At 45.4% G+C, this 21,288-nt stretch overlaps 1 protein-coding gene across 23 annotated transcripts in view; it reads right to left on the bottom strand.

Moving 5' to 3' along the window:
- The window catches only part of LOC104911954 (uncharacterized), a 314,625-nt gene that overhangs the window by 82,655 nt on the left and 210,682 nt on the right, over window positions 1-21,288 (bottom strand). The window contains exon 1 of one of the 23 annotated variants that reach the window (XR_014884839.1): window positions 1,230-1,416. The exons of the other annotated variants lie outside the window; for them this stretch is intronic. The gene's annotated coding sequence lies outside the window, so the exon portion shown is untranslated. Of the gene's footprint in view, window positions 1-1,229; window positions 1,417-21,288 lie in introns of those variants that run through there. 23 annotated transcript variants of the gene reach the window in all.

Below are 21,288 nucleotides of genomic sequence, written 5' to 3'. Positions count from 1 at the left end.
ATCTGATTATAGTAAGCTGAAACAGTAAAAACCTCAAAGAAGATGATTTCCCCACAGGCATAGTTTTAAAAGACTGAACTTTTACCATTTAAGAGGACAGGAAGATAACAAAATAGGCTCATTCCAATTTGCTCCTTGGTGCTACCTGCTGTCTCTCTCTTTTCATTTCAAAAGTGCATAAAACCACACTTTCACCAAAAAAAGGAAAAAAAAAAAGAAAACACACACCAAACAACCTGGTTTGCTGAGAGGGAAAAAGGGATCGGGGTAGGCAGCAAGGATCAGCAGCTTTGCCTTGGCAAAATGAAAAAATACAGTGAAACAGCACTGTCGCAGAGTTGTATAACAAAAACATACAGTTTTACTCTAAACTTCTCCTAGTGTTTTGGTGTCGCATTTTCTCTCCATAGCTCTTTAAAGTTGCATTTGAACAAAGTCAGTCCCAAAACATCCAATGTAGTAGAAAAAATGAAATCTTATTTTGCATCTCAGTGTCAGAACTAAACATTCTAAGTTTTTCTGCAGCTTCCCTTTTGGTCAGAAATACAGTTTTCACACTCTTTTCACCTGGCCTGATGACAGTCACAGTGATGAGGGGAAAAAGGAAGGCATCATACAGCTTTGTACGCCGGAGTTACAAAACCAGCTGTGGAGATTACTCCTTTTATTTTGTTACACTTGTGAGACTGCATGAAATGCTCATATAAATGTCTCGAAGCCCTTCTTACTTTCATGACTGCACACAGACCCACGCGATGCTAATGCACGGCATACCCTCATTTGGGAAACAAACCAGCTTCTTTCATCACCCAAAACAAAGCAGAGATAGGGACATCAGTAGTGGAGAGACAAAATCTGGAGCTGACACCCTCCCATGTCCTGATGTCTTCTCTGAAGGTACAAGCACAGAAAGAAGACAGAAAGCTCCAGGACTATTCATGTGGGGACCTTCCCAGTTCCTCCCTGTGCCACAGCACACAGTTCTTTGAATAATCCCTCACTCCAACAAGTCATTCTCGCCTCCAAGCGCCACGTAACACACTGTAAGCTATACAGCTATGGCTTACGGCCTTTTAGCAGTGTCTTGATTTGTTGCATTGTAGGGAAATAAAAGGTAGCTGGGGAGAAAACCAGGAGTAACATACACTCGGGAAAATTCAATATGCAAATCAAACTGACAACACTAAGACGTTAGCCTAAAGCACACAGGAGTTAAAGCTTTACCTTACCCGGCAGAGCAACTCAGCTCAGAGAGTGTGCTTCCCTCAGGCTTGCATGGAGTGCAGTTCAGGGAGAAGGACCTGCCTCCTCAAACATGCAATGCTCTCTCATCAGCAAGGCAGAAGGCAAGACTCACAGTGCAGATCTGAGAGCAGAAAACATCAGTGGCCCTATGCGGCAGCTGTTCTTTCTGCTAGTAAATAGGCTCAGCTCACCCTGACTATCTCCAGAGCCAGTTGCCTGATGCAAGCACTGTAATGTTTTGCATCAAGGTCTTGCTTCTGTACTGCTCACAGTGCTGGAAAAGGAGTTTCCCAGATATCTACCCTCCTTCTGTGGAGTCTCTTCTGCCTGTGTATCGAACACAGAAGAAAATAGAGTAGAAGATGACAAGAGTTTGGAGGTGCCCACCACCCTTTTTAAATTTACTTTTGAATACTTCCTTTGTCCAGTTTTTGCCCCCTTCTCAGGATGCTCTGGCTAATGGTGTTACAGAGGGGAACAAGAGATCTCATGCTGTCTCACAGATACCTTGAATAAGAAGCTCAGGCTCTCCGCTAAAGCCCTACACCCCAAACTTCACTTGTTGTTTGAGATCAAAATTGCCTTCATTAGACTTTAAAATTAACATATTTTTGAGATGAACAGGGACAACTAACAGCTGTGCTATACCTTAGTAGCCTTAATTCTACTTTTATGCTAATTTGGATTTATAAGACTGAAAGGCGGCGATTTGACCATCACAAGGGGAAGGCTCACCAAGCTCAGAAGACATAATTGGCTTAGAGCTCACAGACAGCACCGCACCATCATCTCCCATGGTCAGGAGTGTAGCCCAGAAAAGAAAGGAAAGCAAACCAAAGAGGAAATTTGCCCTGCACACTGCTGCATTGTGAATGGTCCTAGCTTCAAAACTAAGTTGGAAAGCAAACTCTGGTCTCTCGGTTTGACTCCCCATGAACAGAACACAGCTGTGCATTGTGACATCTTGAGTCTTCAAACACGGCTTCAGAAATAGCTCCCTCTTGAATCTCACAGCGGATTTTCCTCATAGCTAGCATCGTTGTTGACCAAAGGGCAGCAGGAAAAATGCAAGTATTTCTGACTGAGGTGGAGGTCTAGCAGACATATTCTTCACACCACACTTGAGTTGACTTCACCTGGAGTTAGGAACATCTTTCTCAGATCCAGACCCACATTTGTAGAGCCATTTTTATAGCTCTGCTTTTAAACTGCTACAAATCCCAGTGCTTAAAAGCAACCAAGCATAGACTCAGCTTCAGCATGTCACTGATTTTGTGCTGTCCACCATGCATTGATAAGCCATCACCAGCTGGTGATGGGTGAGCACAGGAGAAAATGCATGTGGGCAGGGAAGTGCCTTGACACTGACTTCACACAGACATGGGTTCCCTCTGCTGCCACTCCTGGTTCCTGGAGATGATGAGATCAGCTATAACCGTGATGCAAGCATAGGTGGAGCACCTCAAATAAAACATGGCGTCTCCTCCAGGAGTTTATATCTCTCCAAATCATTATTAATTAGAATTCAAGCAAGAAACTCATCAGAAAACAAGCATTTCTGAGTTACCTCTTGGCAATGCAGATGGGAAGACAGTAAATACAGATTTTCCTGTCATACATTTCTTCTTGTGACTGTCAGGTCAAAGATGCAATAACATAAGTTGATATGCCTCCATTCTACAAACCATCTATCTACAAGCTGTCTATTGTTAGTGTCCTCTCATCTACTCTCATGTGACGGTCTTCACCCATCTAGAAGATCTCCATGACCAGCTAGCTATGTAAGTTGAAGAGTGCTTGCCGGTATTAGGAGTAACACTCAGCCACCACTTCCCATTCCAAGCCTGTCTTTAAAACCCGACAGAAATAGTGGAAGACTACCAGAAAGCAGCTGTTTCACAAAGGCTCTGCTCTATTGTTCCCTGAAGGCTTGAAGCAAATGTACTTTTCTGGACCTCCCAAATGCCCTAGATTACCATCCATGTTTGTAATGATCCCAGTTTGGGATTTATTTTGTTCTCCCATCTCCCATTTAAAATATATATATATATATATATATATATATATATATATATATATATATATATATATATATATATATATCAGCATCACAGCATAGCAGCCACCACTGCTGCAGCAGCTCTGTTCAAGTCACATCAATTCCATTCCCAGGGGTGCAAACCAATTTCTCTTGTTTTTCCGCCCGTCTCTCTGGCTGAACCTCCAGCAGCCTTCAATCCCATTAATCCAAGCACTGCTGGCGATGACGAAGACTGATTTCACCAGCAAACGATCAATTTGTATCTCCCCCCTTTTTTCTTTTTTCCTTTTTTTTTTTTTTTCCACGCGATGTACAAAATATCATGAAAAAGGCGTTAGTGGTGATAGTTCCACAACAGTGAAATAATAGAGTAATAAGGCAATCCACTTTTGACCTTGCAGGACAGCTAATTCATCTACCCATCTATCTTAATTATTCCCTGGGTTACAAAAGAGAAACTGTACAATTCATTCATTCCACGGTGACAATTCCATTTTCCACCCCCAGTAAAGCACCATCCTTTCTCTGCAGTGATCCTGCCATAGGCCACATCCCTTCTGAGCCTTCTCATGCCATCCTACATACAAACAGTCATTAGAGGCCTGATCCAGAGCCTGTTGAAGTTGACCAAGTCAGGCCCTCATTGACCCCAGTGTGTTCTAGACTGTGCCCTTCCATACCTTCACTTCTAAGAAACAAGAAAATGGCCACCTTGATAAGCCATATCAGAAGCAGCAGTGGGATCTCTGGCATAGCGGACAGGCATTCAGACAGCCTAACTTTGTCCTAGGCATCTGGTCTTTTGAGATCTTTCACATTGGTGGAAGGAAATTATCTTCCAGAAGAGTACGTATAGTCTTGGCAAAATTTATGAAATCTCCGTCAGCACTGGATAGGAGCAGTATAAAATAATTCACTCTGAATTTGGAGAATATTGTGATAAGGGCACAGGAAAGATACAGGCCAGAAAGCATGTAAGATTTGAAGAGCCTCTTCTGATGGCTCTGCTTGAAGTCCTGCTACATAATATTTGCTGAAAATGAATGTGGCTGGAAACCTAATATTCAAGTATCCGTATGATCTTACATTGCATCCATACATACACACAGTATGACATTACAACTATTTCTGCTGCTCCACTTTGAAGGCTGAGCCCCATAACCTACTCACTTTCAGGCACAGCATCCACGTGTCGGACTGCTCATGACACTGATCTGCAGGGAGAGGCTGCTGTAAATGAATGCCTGTTCACTGTTCTCTGGAAGAGACAAAGTTACTCTTTTCTTCCAATGCACAAAGAGGTCTGGTGGCATTTGCAATGCCAAAATTTCACAAAAACGCCTTAACAATTGCTAGGAAGAAAGTAGAAATCTTAACCAGAAGAGGAGGTAAAGAGAAAGGTGCTTCAAAGAGAGCAGTGGCAACTGAGACAAATCCCACGGACTCTTGATTGTTCCTCCTGTGAATTAAGCTGGCACAATAGCAGCGGAAGTCAGTGACTGCTGCCTCTGGTCAGGCCTTCTACCAGCAGGAGCCCTGGTTGCTGACATATCCTCAAAAATGAGCATTTTGCTAGCATCCCAATTCCTACTTCAGTTGTTTTTGTTTTTTTTTTCTTAACACCGTCTTTGGGCTTCCCATTTCACTTGATTCCTCTAGTTTGCAGTTCTGAATCCCTTGGACTTCTCAGTAAGCCAACTTCCTCATCATCACCTGTCTCTTCATACTGCTTGAAACCGTATTTCTGCTTGTCTTTCCAACATGCAGCTCTGCTCATCTAAAATATATAACCCTCTCCAGCTTAAAGCTACTATATCCAGCACTTCCTTTCCTCTTTGTATGTAACAGGTCTTCTCAGCTTTATTTCCTCTCCTGCTTGGTTTCTCTATCTCTGTCCTATTTGTCCATAACCTGCGCTGCCCTCCCATGTTATTCCCTATCCTCTAATCTCCTGGACCCTCCTGCTTATCCACATTCCACAATTCCAATTCACGTTACAAAGGCAAACTGGCCTCCCACTCACTTCACTCTGCTGGTATATCCTCTGCTCCTTTATCTCTTCCCCAGTCTTAACTTCATTTTCCCCTTTTTACTGTTTCATACTACTGTGGTCCCAGCCACATTAACCCACCAACTTTTTGCTTTCTCCTCCCCATAGTCCCTTACATGAGTAGATATCCCATTTCTTTCTTAGTCATGTCTAATCTGACAAGGTAATCTCTTAAAGGAAGGAAGAAAATATTCTGTGAAATTAGGATATGTCAGTGCGCAGTGGTTCAGGTCGCCATTATTGATACACTAGTAACACAAAGATACCACCTTGGGTTCAGGTATTCCTGAGTCACTAATTGCTGTGTTGAGAACACCAGAAGCAAAGCAGGGCAAGCTGATGGACCAGCTTAGCTGACTGCAAGTTGTTATGCTGGAAATGAAAGAGCGCCGTGTCCCAGCAATAGAATCCCAAGTTCCAAGCAGTAGAGCTGTATGTACACTATAACAGTACAGAGTCGACATAACTATTTTTCCAATTAAGATATTGACTACCAGCTGAGGAAACTTTCAGTCCCTGACTCTGACACAGGTTCCATGGTTGACCTAGGTCAGGTGATATGACATGCTCAGCAGGCCAGCCTCAAAACAATAAGGAGGACCACAATCCTTCATTTGCTTATTGACATTGTGTAGACAGGATGACAGATGTCCAGTCTCCAGTACCCACATGTAGTTCACATTCTTCTTCCACAAGGCAGCATCTTTGTCCCCTTGAGCTTTTATCAGGTGTCTTGTCCTCAAGACCTCAGGAGTTTTCCATAAGATATAACTTGAGTTTCGCTATTTCCCAGGAAGTCTTCCTCCCCCCATTCCCCCTTCCTGCAGTATATTCTGTAATTCTCTTCCTCCATTTTTTCCTGAGAGACTGATCTCACACTCTTCTTCAAATCGCTACTCAAACAAATCACTGAGAGTCCAGTCTTCCTCTTAGTTTAAGCATGTGGCTGTGGACTCAAGGCACTCATATGTGGCCAACTGCTCTCTATTAGTACAGCAGCAGGATGGCAGAGGTGCTAGCCCATACATTCCGGTGTAATACAAACTTTTTCAACGACCCGGAATGCACACTGAAGAATCTTCATTCTCCCACCCAAAATTAACTTTTCTGCACCCCCTGCAGTGCTGGTGTTTGTGGTATGCAGGAACATTTCCCACCTCAGGCATAGTTACTAGTCTCCTTCCTGGCACTGGACATGGAGTACAGCTATACAGCTGACTTTTTCAATCTTCTCAATGGCTGGTGCTTGTCCAAAGCCCTTGGAGTCATGCACTTCCTTGCTCCCCTGGAGAGCAAAGTTTCTTGCTCAGCTGAAAATTAACTTCTGGGGTTTCACGTGCTTCCTCCTAAATGGCCTGCAAAGCAGTTCTGAAAGCAAAGTACCACGCTCCAGGGATCCTATGACCAACCTTTCCCAGGTATTCCTCAAGACAAAACAAGGGAAGAAGAGCGAGGGGGAAAGGGAAGTGGCAGTCCTGGCCAACAAATAAGTTTCAGAGGAGAGAAAAAAGAAGAGGGAATGAGAATGAGAAGAGAGTGAAGGAGAGAAAAAGGAACGGAGGAAAAGAGGGAGTTGCAATAATAAGGTCATTTGTTACAGGAGCTACTCCTAGTCTGTGTGTATGTAACACAATTTGAGCTAATTGTATTGCCCTCACTTTGGGGACGCTGCTGTCTGTCTCTGAAGCTTTTTCTAATTTCCCTCCTTAATGTACGATTTCAGAATCTTTCATTCTAATGATTTTAATGCAATCAGCAAAACTATGCATGTAATTGTCTTTGGCATGGCACTCGCTGGAGTGGCACTCAGGGACAGCTCCCTGAACCCAGGACTCCGGCAGGAGAATGCAAAACAGGGCTGTTTTCAATCACCGCGGCAGAAGGCAGCCGGCAACGTCTGCGAAAGGCTGCCGAAAAAAAACATTTGTCGGAAGACAATGACAAAAAAGGGGGTCTCAGCTCGGTGCTATTCAGAGACAATTTGTAAGCACGGCTGTTGAAGTCGATCCAAAGGCTCCGGAACAGCTGGAGCTTTGCAGTGATTGATAAGTGCGCCCAGGAGAACTTCATTTCTGCCTGAATGAAGACAAAAGCCCCGCGATGCTGGGCGGATGGGTAATGTCACTATCATTAAGTAGTGAGAGTGGATATGCCAGACCTTCAGATGGGGACACAGGCAGGGCTATAAGGAGAGGTCAGGGCACCCTCCCTTCCTTCCCATCACCGCCAGCTCTTTCCCCTCCCTGTCTCCCCCTCCCCGCACACACACTTGCGGCACAAACACGCCCTTTGCTAATTTAATGCCAGTATAATAAAGTTCCCCTGGCCTATGAGTACCACAGCACAAGTCTCCATCTCCTCTTAGTAACAGCTGTGTACATGTTCCTTCCAACCCCACCAGGGCTGTTCTGCAGTGGAGGCTGCAGGCCACCCAGACGCACTTTGTCCAGGGACAACATGGCTCTTGCTCACAGTCCCACACTTGGAAGAGACAGCAGCCTTGAGAGCCACCTCCAGTGCCCACACGTTGCTGACTCTCAGCAAAAGTCTCCTTGCCTCCCTTCCCTTCCTGCTCACCAGCCCTTTCTGATACCCCACACCTGCATTTCAGAAGTCAAGTCCAGCTGAAATTTTTGGGCAGTTATTGAGAACAGTCAGAGCCTCATCACAGGAAAAGAAAGCGCAAAATAAACAATAGTTCTGTTTCGATGTGATTGGCTTTGTGTATGTGCTTTACTGCCTTAAGGCTTGCCTGGTTTGGATGCTTGCTGACATAGTCTTTGCCTTGCAGAGTTACCAGATCTCACATGCAATATTCTGTGTGAAGAGTATCAAAACCTTAGCACTTGGAGATAAATGAGTAGTTAAGGATCCCAGGTTTTGCTCTGTGCTTATGTCACAGTGAACAAAGATGGAAAATGCAACCCAAGATGTCCTCTCATCATTCTGAGAGGGAGTAAAAATTAAAGGACCCTTTACTCAGCTATCCTTACTGCAACCCACCCTTGTCAAATTCAAAAGCTGTCTACTCAGGTTCAACCTGTTCCATAATCATGACACTGGACACCTTTGTAGCACAACTGGGAATTAGAAATGCACCACAGAAGCCGTCGGAAAATAGTCCACAGAGAGGGTAATACCCATGCAGGTAGGGGAACAAACTGCCTACAGTTGCTCCAAGCCTGTCTCAGATCCTCAGAGGATCCAACAGCCTGCACCTCAACCCCTCCAAGTACTGAACCTACCTCTTTTCTCCTGTTGCCAGTGGCCAGCAATGCCAGGCACAAGACAGAGGTCCAAGAATTCTGCTGCCTGCCAGTGCCCTGCTAATTCCTGCTACCACAGAGGCCATGAATAGAAGTTCCTCAACTGAAAGCAGAAACACTTGCTACCAAATTTTGGTATTGTGCCACAGATCAGATCCATATGATCATTTTAGGAGCTCCACTATTATCCCCTTGATTCCTGTATCCTTTACAGATGAGCTGCCCAGAGGAAGGGAGCTGAGGGACCCAAGAAATATCCTTCATTGCAGAAGGTGATCCTTAGTGGCTTAGTTCTAGCAACCAACAATTTGGATCCTGGGAGGGAAAACCTTGGATTTCTCCTTCTCATTTGACAACACGTGTGCCAGCAGCCACGTCTCACCTGCATTTGTATAAAACCTACCACATGCCTAGGCCATTCAAACACAGCTTCAGCACGCTCATGCAGAAAACTGCCTGACATCCTTCTGTGCCTCCATTTTCAAACTCCAGGAGACTTTTGCTGAAGCAATATAATTTTTTGACTGCCTTACACCCAAACAGCCAGCATCTTGCTCTCTCTGCAGGGTGAGGGAGGAGCACAGGCCAGCCATCAGCATGAGAGCCAGCTCCCGTTGGCTGCAGAGAAGTGCCAGCCCAGCTGCTATTTGTACACGTCACTTGGAATCTCCGCATTCAGCACTGTCCTTGCCAAAGCCACCAAAATGTGCGCGCCATTCCCTAACCTTGTTGTCCCCAGTGCTGGCACTGGCTGAGTGTTCTGCCTCCCTGCTCTGCCAGCTCAATAGTTACGCAGAGCACTGCAGTGGGCTTTCTCAGGTGGTTGGCCTTGGTGTGTGCTTTAGGGGGCCCCATTCTTCCTGAGACAGTACCTCTACTACCAGGAAGTAGCATCTCCAGGCAGAGAGGTCAGAACAGAGGCTTTCCAGAAAGGGAAATAGAAGCTCCCAAAGATCCTAGTGATCTCTATCAAACAAGGAAGGAACAGAACAGGATCCCAATGCCCAGCAGCTCCACTGAGCAGTACTGTTTTCATCTGCAGGTAGCTGTGATGACACAGGAAACTGCTGCTGAAGGCAGGTGATCTCCTTTTCCCCTACATGTCTTTTTTCAGGACCTGCATGTTGAGCAGTGTTATCAGTAACACATCAGATCAAAGTTTTAGCAGCAAGCAGAAGTGAGACACTCAGTTTTAATGAACTGATCTGGGCCTGCAGAGACTTCGTCCCAGTTAAGTAAAGACTCCCCGAGCCTGCACTCAAGCTCAGTCAGATGACAGTGTCCAGAAAAGAGAGTTAGCCGCAAGAAATAGAGTGGCCAATAAGGAATGTGTTACTGCAGCTACCAGGCTCCAACTTCCACATGCAGAGAAACTGCCCAAATGTCTCACTGCCATCAGTCTTCCTGTTTCTGATTTCTGGTCACAGAAAAGGATTCAGCAAAGTCTCCAAGGGCATTTTCCTAGTATCTAATACCATTCCAGTACACAGAGACAGTCTGATTTGTGGGTGGTCCTGAGTGGAGCCAGGAGTTGGACTCAGTGACCCTTGTAGGTTCCTTCCAACTCAGGCTATTCTACATGATCTTATCAAAGACACAGCCTCTATTCCCATCATTAGTACACATGTCAGAACAAAAGATAATTCCAAGACTTCAGAGCTCTGTTCCGATCCAGACCCAAACACCAGTGACACATGGTGCTGGCAGATTCTGACCCCACTATGCACTTCCCTGCCCAAAGGTACGATAGTAGGGCTGAGCAGAACCCAAAATTTCTTCCAACACACCCCCGTCCCCACACTGTTCTGTGCAGTAATAAATAGTGATCAATCTTGACAGCGAGCATCCAAATGCCTGGCATGCTGTGGAAGGTGAGGGCAAGGCAGTGTCTGCCGCAGAGATGATCCCTGGCCTGCATCCCATGATGACCCCAGAGAATTCACACCACCCGCTCCCTTCTCTTGAAAGGTGATAACAAAGGTGTGAGTTTCTAAGCCTGACTGGCTCATAGAGTTAAAACCCAATGAACCTGACCAGATCAGTGATAAAGCCAGAGCTCAGCTGAATTGGTCATTCTCTTGCTCTCTCGTTCTCTTGCCTGACCCCTCCTTTGCATGGTTCACAGAATCGGCAAAACTCCCTGACACAGAAACTGGAAGACACTCGATCTGTCGGTAACAATTTCCAGCGGCTTTGACGGGAACAGGCAGAGCACAGAATGAATAAGAAAGGGAAAGTAGAAGGGGGAAAAAAAATTCCATCTCCCATTCCTCTTGCTCTCTCTGTCACTCATTCGTTTCTCCTTGGCTTCCTCTCTTTCTTGGCGCTCCAAAAGCACCTCCTGCCTGCTGCTGAGCAGATGAGGGCAAGCTCCTCACACAAGCTACAGGAGGTATCCTAACCTGAGCCATGAAATGGAACAACTCACCAGAGAAGAAAAACTGTATGCACGCAGAAGGGTGGATGAACTGTCTTGGCTTTTAAGCCCCTTCTTCTCTTGGATTATTCTGGTTCCCAGCCCAGGCCCAGGATTGCCTGCACTGACACAGAGTCCTAAAACAGGTATGAAGGACAATGCAGAAGGTAAGGCTGTCAATAATTTGTGCCCACATGCCTTTATTTTTTTTAATTTATATTCTTAAGATTCACTTTGCAGGGAGGGAAGAATGATTTTCACTTTACTCTGCAAAGCGAGATAAGGCTCAGTACTACCAGAGTGCTTTTATTCACTAAACCTCTGACCCAGTCGTTCCAGCTCTGATCACTGCAGCTTCAAGTTAGGTGCACTGTAGGCTTGGTAAGAGTTGGGAATGGGTTTATGAGCAGTCATGCATACAGACTGAGACTTCTGCAGCCTCTCAGGGCTACACACCCATCCCACAGTCTAGCACCATTGCTGTAGGAGGTTGAACTCTGAAACCCAGACAGTTCCTTCCCATCTCCAGGTTCTGATGTCTTTGCCCAAGCAAAAGTCATCCTGACTAAGTGCCTAGGGAGATGTGAGAACACAGTATGATGCCTACTTTTCCAGGCAACTCGTCTATGCCCATCCTGACCAGAAATCAGGTCAGCAAGAATTATGTAAAATGCAGTTCTGAGGATGCAACACGCCCCCCCTCCTCCCCCCTTTTCTCTTGCTAGAGATGGAAATTGAAAAGGAAGGCTTTATTTCCTCCTCAACTGTAGGAACATCACGAGTGCATGTACAGCAGGAACAATCCCAGGATTGAAGAGAGGGCTGAATCTAACCTTGGGGAAACCATTGGTGCTAAGACTGTTCCTGGAGTCAGGGGTTTCTCTCCCCATCCATCTCTTTGCAGTGTCACAATCAAGCTTCCATGGTGCCCATCCTTACTGGCTCTGAGTTATTGTGGCACATCAACAAAAGGAGACCTAGAAGATTGTAACTGCCCTCCCTGAGACAGCTCATCCAGAGCCGTGCCAAAGGCAGCAGCTTGTTTCCTCCTCAGCTGATAATTACAGCAGCTAGCAAACACCACTTGCCATGTTGCTTTTAATTCATACCAGCAGAACTGACAGCTCCAGCTACACATACTCAGGGGCTGCAGGTAGAAGTCTGTGAGGAATAAAGCTGCACCAGCCCTGACTGCAAAGGGCTGGGAGACCCATCTCAGCCTTCACCATTCCCTCGCTTCGCTTTGCCTTGACTCACTTAATCCCCTCTACTTTCTGTACCTGCTCCACAAGCTGAATTGGCCTCAACTGCCTATAACAGTACAGATGGATGCATGTCAAAACCTAGGGAGTCACCAACACAGAAAAATAAAGGCAGGGAAAGGATGCAAATCTTTGTGCAAAGGATTCAAGATTCTATATAGCTGCACCCTCTCACCAGTTGTCGTGCAGTCCATGCTTTGAGGCTGTCCACCACAACCACACCAGTTCTGGCTGTTTGAAGTGAGCAGTCAAGTATCCGAACACCAAGGATAAATAAGATTTTTACTAATACTGCTTTCACAGCAAGATACTAGAAAATTTAGCTGACCTTTGTTAAATAAGCTCAATGGGTCCCCTGAGAGATGGTGAATTACTGTAAGCCAAGCATACAATATCTGTCCCAGGCCACAGCCTGCAGAAAGGATTTTTCTGTGCAAGAGGCTGCAATCCACTCCTTCTCTGGGCAACATATCTCTTTTATGCCAAGGGGAATAGGCACCCTATCCTACAGTACCCCAGCCTACAGCGCAGGAAGCCAGTTGCACCCATCTACAAAACCATTTTCAGGAGAATGGGAGACTGCAACAGTGAAGCTTTTGACTTGCAGCACAGGAAACCACTCACTGAGAAAGCGGAGCAGCCAAGAGCACCTCTTGTCTGAGAAAGATGCATCCAGCATCACATTTTTTGGTATCCACAATTGCCCCAGGTGTCACTACTACCTCCTCCCACAACATCAGAGAGATAAGGAAAAAGGAAGGGATAAATATAGTTGGAAACTACTTTTTTTTCCTAATCCTCATTCTTTAAGCAACCCTTGGTTAACTGAATAGAGATTTGCCTCTTCACGGCAAACTGATACAAATCTGATTCAGGTTGGTTTGAGCTACCTTTATTTTCTCTCTCCCCCTGTAACCCCACATCCCCAATTCTGACCACTCAGAAGTTCCTAACTAAAACAGATCACAGATTCCACTGTCCATAAAAAACAGGAACATCTTTATATTAGCTTTGAAATCCATTTTAATGGTCCTGAGGGACCACCTCATTCTGGTGAGCCTGGGTCAGAATCGGGCTACTGATAAAGAGGATCATTCATTGTGGCTGAACAGGCACAATTTCATTTGCCAGGCTCTGAAATGAGAAGCTCGTTGCTGATGAGATCAAAAAAAGAAAAAGCTTCTCTGTCATTTTTCTCCTTTTCCCTGGCCAGAGTTTTTCCTTTTCCATCCCCTGCCATCCCCCCAGCCTTCCAGCAGGCTCCCTGGAGACAAAAGGGAAGGGAAGCAGAAAGGTTGGTGTCTCAAGGGGAACCCACACCTCTTTCAATATTCAGAATATTACATATGAAATGTCAGAGGAGTTATCAATCTTACTTTGATGGAACAAGGAGTTCCATTTGTTAGTGTGGGATGTGAAAGGGGCTTTTCAGAGCTGTACACTTACTCTTCAAAACACTTTTCTCCACAGGATCTCTGTGAATGCTCACCCTGCACAGCATTTAGGTAGCAAAGGGAGCCACATCCACTCCTGCCAGCCCACACTAGGCAGAGAGCAAGGGATGTGCAGATAAGTAGAAGTACATACAGTGGCAGCAATCCTGTACACAGCAGCAGCACAGGGCAAGGGCCAGTTGTCAGTCTGTAGAAAGCCACATGTACTACTTCATTTGGCCTGTAACATCTGATGATGCAGCTCAAAGAACGTAATGAAGTTAGCCAGACTCTCTGCTGACCCCAGTCACTACAGCATCTGTGAAACCAACTGAGCTTAGTCCTTGTCTTTGACTGCAGTCTCATCCCAAGCCCTTAGTAACCATCAGCATGCCAGCACTCTTCCTCACATCCTCCCTAGCGACAACAGCACACACAAAGAAGCTTCAGCAAGGACAGGAGAGCAGCCCAAAACTGAGACACAGCAACTATGCCCAACTCAGTGATCACATACTTCTTATTCATAGCAGCCTGGAGAACTGGATCCTGGATGACAGTAGAGCAGAAACAAACCTGAGATCAAGCTCAAAAGAGACCAGTGGGAAACAGCAACAGATATCAATATATCCTGAAAATATAACTACTAGTACTACTGTGCTAGAAAGTTTCCAAGTGAAAGGTGGGTCAGCTACGTGGAGAGCAAAGACAGAGGGCAGGGCTGCTCACTGGTAAAGAAAGATAGCACTGTTATGGGCCGTAGCATACAACTTACATATTCTGGTCTGTGTGGTTTTCTGGCTTCCTGTCAACCCTGCGTTCAGGAGGTTGGCATTTCTAACTCTTGCCTATTTTCTGTGTTGTGTGATCCACAGCCCACAAGTTTGTGCACTGTTCCCTTGTTAGAAAAACAGAAGGGACAAGTTTCAGTCTCCTCCTAATTCATCTCTTTTAACACTATTTGACTTTCCTAAACATCAGCAGTTGTATTTGGGGCTTAACCAGGTACCGCATGACCCGATTCTCTCTTCACTTGCTACTAACTACTGTAACTTGCAGACCAACCAGATATACACAGGCTCCAGAGACCTGCAAGAGACTGCATGTTGTTCTCTGACCAACAAATGCTGGTCCTTAAATCTTAAGAACCTTAAAAATAAGGGTTTGATTCCTAACTGCACTATTCTCCACTATTAAGAACGTTCTGCTGCTCAAAAGTTAGTATAAGCAGCACACCTGCTCAGGAGGTGGGACAAAAGCTTGGACACCCCACAGCACGCAGTGCCCACCCTTGGATTTAAGAACCTACTGCTGGAGAGAAGTAAAACTCTAATGGTTCCCTGGGAGCTACAAGTTCTATATGGACAAGTCTGGAAACGCTGGAGTGCTGCTGCTTCCTGCAGCGCCAGCATGCTGCAATGAGGTGCTGTTGTTTATGACAGACCACTGCACAGGAAAAATCTCCTGGTCTCAAGCCTGACCTTTCCATCAGAGGTCACCAAAAAGTCATCAGTGATTTCATCAGATATCCACCAACTGAATTGCCCTGACGTGCACACATAGCAGTAACAACGTATGGGTCACACTCATTTCCTTGTGTGAGTCAGTCACTCTGAGCCCAAGGCCACCAGTTAGGAGAAAGAAAGATCGTCTGAGATCCTGAATTAGATTTCTGCTCTTGGCTCAGATCTCATTCTCAGAAATATGCCTACTGAGTGATTACAGGAATTACACGCCCAGTTCAGTGTTACAGGAGGCTGTCCGAGGGGGCTGTGCTGCAGCAGCATCAATCAGCACAGCTCTGCTGACACCCCAGCATCTCAATGCTGACTGTGGATCTGCTCCAACATCTTTATACCATGAATTTGGCTACTGCCTGATGTTAGCACAGGAAATAGGGGGAAAAAAAAAGAAAAAGAAAAAAGAAAAAAGAAGATGAAAGATATAAGGGTGAGTATTTCCGTATTTCCTATAGAGAAAACGAGAAAATGCTCGCTGTCAGTGATTTACAGGGTCATGTTGTTCATTGCCAACAGATTTTATTATTTATCATATTCATTGCTATAAACACTAAGGAGCCCCTATACAGGAACTTGGTCCACACAGCATAGGATGCTGTACAAGTACAGAGAGTACAGAGAGATAAAGGCACCTGAGTCCCACCAGCTGCTGCCACTGCAAAGATACTGCAGATTCACAGCAGGATGTAAAAGAGGCAGTAGGGAAAGATGGCAGGTGTCCAGAGTGCCAGCACATTTCTCAGCTCAGCACAGAACAAAAAGATTCTCTTCACTCCATCAAGTTTATAGAGTTAAGTTCACAAATGCTGAAATGCTTGCATCATTTTTAACGCTTTCTTACTGGCCACAAGGCTATCACAACGCAGAGGAACTGCCTGTGCAGCCAGAATCCTGAACAGAAGATTACCCAATAATAATTATTACTTTTGGTATATCATTACAGATTTATACAAGCTGCCTCTATTGAAAGAGCATTGTGAAGTAATGTTTGCTTTGCTCTTTGCAGATGAATTAGAGGCTTTACAGGTTAAAAAAATAAACATTGGTAAGCTGCTACAAAAGCACTCTGAGAGACAGTAGAGCTCTACAGAAAAGTACACTGGCACCTGCTTCATCTGTGATCACCCTTCTAAGGGCGTAAATCAGGAGCAGTGTTCCTGCAGTCAGCACACCAGTTCCTCCACCAACACGGAACAGTGCAGCTCACTGCTTTGTCCAAAAAACCCATAGACATGATAGAGGCAAGGCTGGGTCCACAAGGGCAGCCCATGCCCATATGCTGTGCTTCACAGCTGTTCTCAGTGCTGGGAGCTCCCGTCAAGGCAAAGCCCCCACTACACTGTATTTTGCACTGATTAGTAATGACAAAGCACTTGTTTCAACAATTTGCAATGAAAAGACTGAAATGCAGAATATTCTGCATGCTCAGGTAATAGAAGCACTGCCAAGTCTCATAGTCATATGGTGACCCCATATTTTTTCTTCAAGCAGCAGCTCCCAGTCTCTTGAGTTTTTGAGATCTTCCCAATAAAGGCTTCTCTTGCTTACAGGAGCTGCACACCTCAGACCTCCAGGCTGGTCCAGCTAACCGCTTTGGGTTTCCACCCGCATCCCATGGGCATAGCGCATTAGCTACTGGCTGGGTTGGCTCTCAATCCTATTTGAGCTAAATCAGCCTAGAAGGAACTAGAAGGCTGAAGAACAAAGCAGCAGGAGCAGAGACCAGGTAACAAAAGGTCACCACAATCCCGGTCTGACAAAACTGACACAAACTTTCCAGACAGAGTTTTCAATGTGTCTGAAGTTGGAGTTAGAATTACCAACTCAATATGCACATTTATTTCACTTATTCGTTTTTCAGTTCTAAAGAAATCATTTATCTCTGTCAGGAAAAAAAGTGAAATACCAACACAGTGGAAAAGTAAATAAATACACTGCTCTAAGACAGCGATGTGGAAGCTCTACAGCAGAGCTAGCAACCAACATCCCTGTTCAAACCAGGGTCTGCAGGAAGAGGATGCTCTAGCCTGCATCCTGCCAGGGTTTGAGTATCCCCAGTACTCCACAACACCCCTGGCAACTTCTTCCTGCATTTGACCCCTCCATAGAAATGACTGCCATGTGGCTCATATACAGAGATATTCAGCCACCCCGATCCACCCACACCAGCGCCTTACTGAAGTTTTACAGCAAACCTCCTACAGTAGTACTGGGAGCCCAACTGGAGCTTAGGGCCCCAAACATGACATCTGTCACACCATCAGCAGACAAGACATAGAAAGAGGAAGCAATGCAGAGAGGTGTTCTGGTTCAGTTCAGCTCCCACAGCAGGTGGGACTAAACCCAAGGTCCCCAAATCCTCCACTTACCTCACAGCATCAGGATAACTGCTAAAACATCCACAATAAAGCAGCTTTCTTTTGTTTTGCCAACATTAGCAACACTTCATTCCAAATTCAAATTGTTACAAGTTCAGGCTTTACTTTTTCCTGTTCACAGACCTGAAAAGGAGAGACTCATACCATACCTTGTCTGAGCATTCCTTGCACAAAGAAGATGCTCAAATCTCTGCCACAGTAATTTGCCTTCAGAATAACTTTGATTCCTATGTAAGACATGTGAGGTCACTCGAGTTATTTATTCCTTCTGCTGCTAAATGGACTAATGATGGAAATAACAAATAGCCAGAGGATGGGAATTTTCAGATGGACCAAGATCTACATGTGCCTATAGGACTGAGGGCTGTATATAAGGTGTTTGCACCTGGTAATTTTAACCGCACGTACAGTGCTATGGCCTGTGATTACGTTCATAGGACTATGGGACTCCTCCATTCAAGCTAGCAACACACTCTTTCCATTTCTTAGCTTCTGCCAGCACTTTTCTAGTTAAAGGAAAAGCAGAAGGAAAGTTAAAGAGCAGCAGCAGCTGCTCCGGTGTCTTCTCCAGATGTTCAGCTATGTTCAGCCCGTTAACAGTTTGAGAAATCATTCGTCAGCAAAGGCTTTGCTGCCTTGCAGGCTTATCTCTGAAACAACACGGTACTTACAGAAGAACTTGCTCTCACCCTGCCAAACTTGCACCTAGAAGCCCTGTGTCCTTTCTTAACCCAACAGGTCCTGTATTCTTTCCTTGGATTGCAGAAACCACTCAGTGCCTTAAGGATGGGGATGGGAAGAGGCATCCACCCAATTCAGAGTGCTTGCCTGCACTCACCATCAATTTGAATGTTTCACAGTAAAGTTAACTCTGTCTTCCTGAGTCCAGTGTTCCAGCATATCTCCCTGCTGGAGAGTGCTGTCTTCTGCTCATTACCATGCAATTACTGTTATGATTCTCCGTTACAGAGGTCAATAAAAGGGAGAACTGCAACAAATGAGTGCTAGTGCTAAGATCAGGGTATGGAGGAGATCAGGGTGGAGCAGTGACTCATGTCCAAAGTTATAGCAGGTCAAACTGCAGATGGCAAAGGGCGGTCACAGCAGGCCAGAGTTAGGACCTCTTAACACCCGGTCTCCAGGACTTGGAAATGAGCCATGGTGACAAGAGCTAATTGCCAGAGGGATACAGTCAGGACCAATTACAAGCGTTAACTGCCAATTAAAGTGATGGGGCCGATATCAGGGCCACTGCGAAGATCAATTATGGGATTGCTGCAAAGGCCCACAAGTAGATAAGAACTAAGTCCACCTGCAACCTCACAGACAAACCCAGGCCAGGTAAGGAGCTCCCAAAAGAGGAAAATGGCTTTTTTTTTTTTCCTTTGAGGCTATTGGGAGACAGAGGTTCAGTCTGTTGCCAATATCATGAATGAAATTCACCAAAGTTCAGAAAACAAGACTGATTTATTCTAGCTGGGGTTTCTGCCCAGAAGCCTGCAGCGTTGGTAGGAATGGTGTAAGGTTTGACTTACCTTCTCCACAGTGTTAACAATCTCATGGCTTTAAAGAACTACCCAGAGAAACAAGAGACAGCTGTATTTATTTACAAAGGGCTTGCAGAAAAGGAGTGAAAAGCATAGCCCTATCAGCTCTGAGGAACCAGGCAGGTGTGAAACCCAGATCTTCTGTACTTCTCTGCTAGTGTTAACGCCAGTGAAACCAGGATCACAGGTTCTAAGCCCAGCCTTACCCTTTCCATGCTTAATTACCTGCCCATCCACAAACACATTACACAGTGTGTGAAAGTGCTTCTCAGACCTCTGCTAGGGCCTCCAGCTGTTTCAGTGCAACAGACAGAGCTCTATGAATAACCTTAGGGTTTTCCCTCCGTGTGCAGAGCATACACTTTGTTCATAGAGACCAGGCTGCTTTCTAAGCTCTTAGAGATCTTCTCCACCCGCTTTGAAGGCATCTGGACTGTCCGCAGCACAATGGAGCCAGTGGTACAAGAATATCCTCTCCTGTGCCCTCCAAGACCACCTGGGTAAGGAGGGAGGTCAGAGCATAAGGCAGGCAGAGAAACTGTGCTGGAGGCATACACATGCAGATTTGCCTAAACTTTCATTTGTTAAAAGGGAAACAACTGGGATCATACTACTCAACTGCAAATTTATGTTCCAGGTTTTATTCCCTCTGATGCTGTAACAATCAGAAAGATCAACACAATGGAATTGCAATACAGGAGGAGTAATGACAAAGGGACAAGCATGATGGAAAGGCATTACAAAGAAAAAGTGCTCAGCTATCTCTGAAGATGTAAGCTCACAGGGAAAACTCCACAAAGGAGGCTCTCCAACTAGAGACCCTTCCCCAGTGGCAGTCAGCCCTTAAATGAGGTCTAAGAGAGGTACAGCCAGGCTCCACCCCTTCTGGTCACACAGCTGAATTGCCTTCACCTGTGCTCCCAGGGCTGACTGGGTCCTTTCCCCAGGTGCTCAATCAGTGGTTCAGGCCATGACCCAACAGTTACCATACAGATACCAACACATCAATACCTGCACAATCCCAATTGCTATGTATCCATGCAGACTGGGGTAAGACACAGCATTCCAGACTTTCACACATGGAGGAGATCATGATTCAGTACACGCTAACCCTAGACAGGCTATATTACATAGCTCTGAATACCACACAGATTGCTCAGATCTCTTCAGAGCTGCAGGACCCACAACAACAAAATTGGCTGCAGCCTCCCAGCACACTCTTCCTTGCAACATAACCAAGTTGACACCAAAACCCCATTCCACAAGGCCTGGCTCTCTCATCCAAGCATCCACCATTACATGACTCACTTCCAAGCCATAGCCAGACACTGTGCCCCAGACTGGGGGACGTGTTTCTCACCAGCTGGTGCAGGTTCCTGAATCCTGTGCTGCGCTGAGGCAGCCAGGCAGCCCTGCACTACCTTACCAGCTCACCTCCAAAAGGCAGCTGCAAATCCAAAGAGACATTATCTTACCTGCCACAGTGTTGCCTCCTTGACTGCCAGCAACGGCAAAGGGACTGGTGAAAAATGCTGTAAATTAATTAACATCAGACCTCTTGTAGCTGTTTGTTACTGTAAACAAACATTTTAATATGCAGTAATTAATTAAATCTGCCATGCTGTCCCCCTCCTCCCATTGATCTTTCTTCAGCTTTTCTTCTGCTCTGTCTCATCTTTTTCGCTTGGTGAAACAGATCACTTGCAAACAGAGACACTGCTTTCCCAGTGGTCCAACAGCAGCGACCCAATTCAAAGAGATCACTTTCCTCTTCTTAATCAAATTCCATTTCTTTTTTTTTTGCCCATACATACTGGCTCCTCCTCCTCCTGTGTACATTAATTTATCCCTCCAACACATTCCTACCCATGCATCAAACCTAAAGAAAGAGCTAAATATAAAACTAATTTTTTAGTAAATATTCAAGCACTGCCCCAGCACTTCTCAGTTGTCCTCCCCACACACAAAAAAATTTCATCACATCTTTGGCCTTATACATTTTCCTCAGGTGGAATCTTTCCAGCCCTGTCCCGCTATATCACAAAGATATTTTGTTTTCTCATCTCCAAACTGCACCCTGAGTACAACCCCAAGTTTCCTCTGAAGCTGTAGGCAGTTACACCAGACACCACT

This window comes from Meleagris gallopavo, chromosome 8, assembly GCF_905368555.1.
Source record: "Meleagris gallopavo chromosome 8, MGAL_WU_HG_1.1, whole genome shotgun sequence".
Lineage (NCBI taxonomy): Eukaryota > Metazoa > Chordata > Aves > Galliformes > Phasianidae > Meleagris > Meleagris gallopavo.
Note: the sequence above shows the minus strand (reverse complement) of the source record. Positions and strands in the feature narration are given on the sequence as shown.